This window comes from Saccopteryx bilineata, chromosome 4, assembly GCF_036850765.1.
Source record: "Saccopteryx bilineata isolate mSacBil1 chromosome 4, mSacBil1_pri_phased_curated, whole genome shotgun sequence".
Classification (NCBI taxonomy): domain Eukaryota; kingdom Metazoa; phylum Chordata; class Mammalia; order Chiroptera; family Emballonuridae; genus Saccopteryx; species Saccopteryx bilineata.
Genome location: NC_089493.1, coordinates 254,929,508 through 254,936,202, shown reverse-complemented (window position 1 = coordinate 254,936,202; position 6,695 = coordinate 254,929,508). Strand labels below are relative to the sequence as shown.

The 6,695-nt window shown below is 40.7% G+C and overlaps 1 non-coding gene across 1 annotated transcript; it reads right to left on the bottom strand.

Annotated features, from left to right (window-relative positions):
• Positions 1–1,719: 1,719 nt before the first annotated feature.
• Positions 1,720–1,791, bottom strand: TRNAA-CGC (transfer RNA alanine (anticodon CGC)). The gene has a single exon. It is a non-coding gene; the product is annotated as a tRNA-Ala (tRNA).
• Between the last annotated feature and the right edge of the window lie 4,904 nt (positions 1,792–6,695).

The following is a 6,695-nucleotide window of genomic DNA, read 5'->3' as shown; positions in this document are numbered from 1 at the left end:
ATTTTTGGAATCTAACGTAAGTTCTTTTTTGATTTAAATGCGTCTTTATTAACTTGCTCCAGAAACTATTCTGATGGGCAGCCTCTAGGGAAAGAGACCAATCATTCTGTCACCCAGTGGCTTTTACAACTATGTACATTGGTAGGTTTCTCTAACTGTTCTTGAAATGCATTTTTTTTCTTTCTTTTTTTTTTTACTTTCTTAATGAAGTGTAGTTTCAAATTTCCTTCTTGCTTGATTTTTGATGGACATGTCTAAATGTCGATTCTCATTTTCTAAAATTGTAATTAGAAGAAAAAAGTTCAACTGAGACTCATTTTAAAGAAATAAGTTTATGTTTGTTCTATGTTTGAGTAATATTATAAACATTTAAAAACCATGTTTATCTTTTTAATAAATAGCACCATGTGTCACATGATATTTTACATGCTGTCTCTTCTGATTCATAGCCAAGCTTTTGAGAGGATCACAGGGATTTGAAGGTGTGAGTCAAAAGCTACTTGGTTCATTGTCTCCTGGAGTTGATTTACATTTGGATTGGTCTAGGCCTCAGTGAGTTTGTCTGGGATCTGAAACTGCCTTCACTGGTTTCAGTCAGGAGAAACTGATTTTCTTTCTTTCTTTTTAAACATTTTCTTTAAATCATACAAATACCAGGGATCTTTAAAACCATCAAGAGATGGCCCTCAATAAATTAGGAGAAATGAAGGGTAATTATCTTATTTTTCAATAATTCTTACTTTACTTTGGACATTTTTTTGGTGGGGGAAGATTTACTTGAAATTTTCTTTTGAAGAATTTAAGTGGTTTCACCCCTTTGTGAAAAATGTAACTTTTTCAGTAAAGAGTGTTATTTAAGCTGTAAAACTTAAATCACTGATAGATAAAATGGCTACTCAGCCACCATCTACAGCAGTGGTTCCCAACCTTTTTTGGGCCATGGACCAGTTTAATGTCAGAAAATATTTTCACCGACCGGCCTTTAGGGTGGGACGGATAAATGTATCACGTGACCGAGACAAGTGTCAAGAATAAGTCTTAGACACATGTAACAGAGGGAATCTGGTCATTTTTAAAAAATAAAACATTGTTCAGACTTAAATATAAATAAAACGGAAATAATGTAAGTTATTTATTCTTTCTCTGCAGACCGGTACCAAATGGCCCTCGGACCAGTACAGGTCCGCGGCCCGGGGGTTGGGGACCACTGATCTACAGAACAATGCAGGCCTGAAGGAGGAAGAAGGACTTGTGTACTCAGTAATCCAGCTCAGACCTCCCTTGCAGCTGGATGCTGATAAGGGATGATTGGAATAGGGTGCAGTTTTGAGAAACTCTGGTGCCACTCCCAACCACAAACAGAAGAAGCTATCTTTCATCCACCTTTCCCAAGGCCCTTTTTTTTTTTTTTTTTTGTATTTTTCTGAAGCTGGAAACGGGGAGAGACAGTCAGACAGACTTCCCCATGCGCCCGAGCGGGATCCACCCGGCACGCCCACCAGGGGTGAAGCTCTGCCCACCAGGGGGCGATGCTCTGCCCCTCCGGGGCATCGCTCTGCCGGGACCAGAGCCACTCTAGTGCCTGGGGCAGAGGCCAAGGAGCCATCCCCAGCGCCTGGGCCATCTTTGCTCCAATGGAGCCTTGGCTGCGGGAGGGGAAGAGAGAGACAGAGAGGAAGGAGGGGGGTGGTGGAGAAGCAAATGGGCGCTTCTCCTGTGTGCCCTGGCCGGGAATCGAACCCGGGTCCCCCACACGCGAGGCCGACGCTCTACCGCTGAGCTACCCAGGGCCCCAAGGCCCTTTGATGAATCCATATAACCCCTACCCCATCCCTTCCTTGGGCTGACACACTTTGCTGGTCTCAGCCCACCTGCACCCAGGCACTTTAAAAATAAAATTTCCTTTTGGAACACACTAGCCTCATGTTTTCTGTTCGGCCTGCAGTTCCTGCCTTTCAATCACTAAATATAACTATCTCCAGAATAACTATATTTACTACCACTAACTTAAAAGGGTTTTTATTGTTCTACTGAAAAAAAAAGATACTTGAACATAGAAAATTAAGGTATCTTCAAATGGGTTAAAAAAAAAAAGCCTAGATATTCAGAAAGATATTCAATAGTCTACTAAGTAGTCATTTTCTCTTGTGTACTATTAACTTTTTAAATAGTCAATTTTTAAAGAAATTATGTTTGGATTAAAAAATGTTGAGCTTGAAGTAATGGTGTAAGAAACTCTTCTTGGAAAAAGAAGGTAAGTGGTGGTCAGTAATGTCAGACCTGAGAATGAGGACAATAAAAAGGCCATATTAAGTTTGGCACAAGGAGAGCACTTGTGACCACAAGGAGAGTTGTAGTTTAAAGCAACAATAATTTATTTTGCTCATAAATATGTAATTTAGGAGACGCTCTGTATTTAGTTTTCTATAGCTGCTGTAAAAAATTGTAACACATTTAGGGGCTTAAAACAATACACATTTATTGTCTTAGAGTCCTTTAGGTTAGAAATGCAACACATTTTCACTGGGCTAAAATCAAGTTGTCACGGGGCTATATTCCTTTTTTATTTAGAGAGAGAGGGACAGACAGGAAGAAAGAAAAAGGTGAGAAGCATCAATTCATAGTTGCGGCACCTTAGTTGCTCACTGATGGCTTTCTCATATGTGCCTTGATGTGGGCGGGCCTCCAGCAGAGCCAATGACCCCTTGCTCAAGCCAGCAACCTTGGGCTTCAAGCCACTGACCTTGCAGCTCAAGCCAGCAACCACGGGGTCATGTTTATAATCCCTTGCTCAAGCTAGGGACCTTGGGGTTTCAAACCTGGGTCCTAGGCATCCCAGTCTGGCACTCTATCCACTGTGCCACTGCCTGGTCAGGTGGCTATGTTCCTTATTGGAAGATCAAAGAGGGAATCAGTTTACTTGTCTCTTCCAGTAATCTAGAGGCTGTCTGCCTTCCGTAGCTCATGGTCTCTATCTTTGAAGACAGCAATTGCAGGTCAAGTCATTCTCTCATTGAGTCACTCTTAAACTGCCTGCCGCCCTCTTCCTCACTTGTAAGGATCCTGTGATTACACTGCACTTGCTTAGATAATTCAGGATAAATTTCCCTAGTGTAAGGCTAGTTGATTAGCATTGTTAATTCCATCTGCAACCTTAATTCTCCTTTGCCATTTAAGGTTACTTATTCACAGATTCTGGGGATTAGGATGTGGACACTTTCCCATTATTCTGCCTACTACAAGCCTACAAGCGCAGTGGAAATGGTGGTCCATCTTTACACACCATTAGCTGGGGCATCTGAACTGGGTCTAAAGGATCTATGTACCTCTATGACGGCTCACTATGCAGCTGGCAAGTTGGTACTGAGTGTCAACTGGGAGCTCAGCTCTTTTCCATGTAGGCATCTCCATGGGGCTGCAAATGCTTTCTCACAACATGATGGCTGGCTTTCTCCCAAGGACAGGAAATGGAAGCTGTTGTGTAAGGCAGGGGTCTGGGAATCAACACAGTGTCACTTTCATCATATTCAGTTGACCAAAGTAGTCACAGTCATGATGAAATTCAAGGGGAGGGGCATAGACCCCCCAACTCTCAAAGGGAAGAGTGTCAAAGAATTTGTGATCATCTATCTTTAGTTCTCCATATTCCTCACTGGTAAAGTAGGGATAATCTTTATTTGTAGTATTGCTGTAGAAATAATGTCTGTAAGGTGGCTAATAACCTCCCCACTACCTGTATAACAGTAAATGGAGGGAAAAAACTCTTAAGTTTCTGTTACAATTTGGGTATGTATGAATACATGAATGCTGTGTGTTCTTAATATCTGTGGGTATGGATTTGTATAAAGATCCCTTTTCAAATCTGATGGTTAGTCCTTCTCCCCAGAAAAATGTACTCTCTTGGGTTGATCACTTAAGGGGATTTCCAATCTAGCTAAAGATCTGTGGGGGACGAAGAAACTTTCTACTATCCTCCTAGGTTTTTTGGCTGATCTAATAATTAAATCCACATGAGACAGATTAATGAGAGAAAATGACCAAATTTAATTATGAATGTATGCATGGGAACCCATATCCACGAGAGATTCAAAGACAGAAAGTTAAGATAAAGTATATATAACTTCTGAGTTAAGGATGAGGTAAGGTGTTCTGGGGCTTCAGAGGGGAGGAAGGTCATTTGCAGGACACTAAGAAGAAATGTTTAGTAATTAGTAGTTTTCCCTGTCAGATGGGTTTAAAAAGTTATTTCTGGTGATAACTCTTACTGTGGGCAAAGTCCCTAATTTAAATTCTTTGAGGGAGAGGTAATAGTTCCTTGTGAGCCTACAGGGTCTTGATTACCTTCAGTTCAAAATAATACACATGCCAAAGTGGCACATTTGGGGGATCCTGCTCTGAACCCCTGAACATCCTCAGCACTAAGACACAGAACAGCAGTAAATGAAAACACTGCAGGAAGTGTGTGCGTGTGCTGTGGGCATCATTTGGAGTTGTTTCCTTTTTACATAGGGGCTGGGGAGAGTTTTCATATCTGCTTCCAAGATAGTCTGCCTTTTTTTTTTTTTTTTAAGTCAGAGATGTAGGGAAAAGATGTACTACTTAAAGTATTAAAAGTGCCTTCATTTGTTATTCTTTTCTGCTGATAAAAAGGGAATGCTATTAGCTAGTATTCACCTTTAAGGGAGAAAGGGCCTGAATATTTCCATTATTCTTTTCAAAGCTCTTAATCTTCCATGGTATTTTCATTTTATCTTTTTTACATTTCTACTTTGGCTTCCTGTAGACATGTATAATTGCACTTTTATGCTATTTAATTATTAATTGTTTCACTAGTATTTAAAAAAATTTTTAAAAGCTTAATTTTTTTTCTTAATAATTAAAGTCATAGATACTCCTGAGAATTTGAACAATACAGACATAATATAAAAAGGAAAAGATCTTTCTAACAGGGAAGGATAACCACTAATAATGTCAATGTCCTCCCAGGCTTAATATCATGTTTATATACACATAAAACAGGAATGGGACCATAATGAAGACATCATACAGTTATTTTCTTTCTTCCTTAAATATATCAGACATATCTTTCTAGTGCTTGTTGATCTACCTCATTATTTTTAATAGCTGGATAATATTCCATGGCATGAATGTATTAGAATATATTTCACAAAAAAACAAAGCAAAACAAACAAACAAAAAACACCTTAATAAGGGTCTGACCAGGTTGTGGCTCAGTAGATAGAGTGTCGGACTGGGATGCAGAGGATCCAGGTTTGAAACCCCAATGTCACCGGCTTGAGTATGGGCTCACCAGCTTGAGTGAGGGATTGCCAGCTTGAGCGTAGGATCATAGATATGACCCCATGGTTGCTAGCGTGAGCTCAAAGGTTGCTGGCTTGAAGCCCAAGGTTGCTGGCTTGAGCAAGGAGTCATTCACTCTGCTGCAGCCCCCCGTGCCCCCATCAAGGTACATATGAGAAAGCAATCAATGAACAACTAAGGTGCCGCAACAAAGACTTGATGCTTCTTATCTCTCTCCCTTCCTGTCTGTGGTCCCTCTCTGTTCCTCTCTCTGTATCTCTCTCTGTCTCTGTCACAAACAAACAAACAAAACCATAATTAGAAGATTTTTGTTGTTGGAAGATTTTTGTTAACAATTCACAGAACACATTGTAAAAACAGATTATTTTATGTCCTTCTTTCCCTGCCCCAATTTATTCTTATACTGATTTTACTGGAAGATTCTACTAGGAAATTGGGCTTGAAGATTGCTCCCCTTTCATGCATTTGGGTTTATCCTGCCACAGTCTGCAGGGCTTGCTGCTGTAGAAGCAACTCTGAGACCTGGGATTGAATTTAAGTCTGACTCTCGGTGTGTAATGGTCATGGAGAAAACAAAATGGAAAAAGCATTGATACTAGTCACTTAAAACAGTTGGGAAGCCATTGAGGAACTGAAGTCTATGCATGTCTCGTGTCCCAGTTTTTGGAATGATGGTTAAGTTACTGACCTGTTGCTGAATACAGCTCAAGGCTGAATAAGAAACATTTGGAGCCATGATTGCTACAAGGATATATGAGGGCTTTACGTCCTCCTTATCTCAGTGACCAGGTTATCTGCGTTCTTCACCTTGATAGGGACAAATTCATGTTGAAAACCAGCATCTTCCACTTATATAATAGATCTAACCAATCCCAACTGACCTAGCCAACATCTTTCATTTACATGGAGAACCTAAATGAAAATAACTCATATGGTTTTGTCCTTCTTAAACCCTGCTATCTTTTGTCCCTCAGAAGCGCAGTTTACTTTGTTACCTGAATCTGCGTCTGAGACTACAATCCCTACTGGCTCAAGAAAAATCTTTTTATTAACTCTGTTACAGCTGAAACCCTTTTTATTTTTATATTTTAATTAAGTGAGAGGCAGGGAAGCAGAAATAGACTCCGAATGCGCTGGGACTAGGATCCACCCAGCAAGCTCCCTACCAGGAGATGCTCTGCTTATCTGGGGCCACTACTCTGTTGCTCAGCAACTGAGCTATTTTAGTGCCTGAGGCAAGGCCATGGAGCCATCCTCAGTGCTAAGGGCCAACTTGCTCAAACCAAGCCATGGCTTTGAGTGAGTGACGGAGGGAGGGAGAAAGAGAGAGAGAGAGAGAGAGAGAGAGAGAGAGAAAGGAGGAGGTTGCTTGT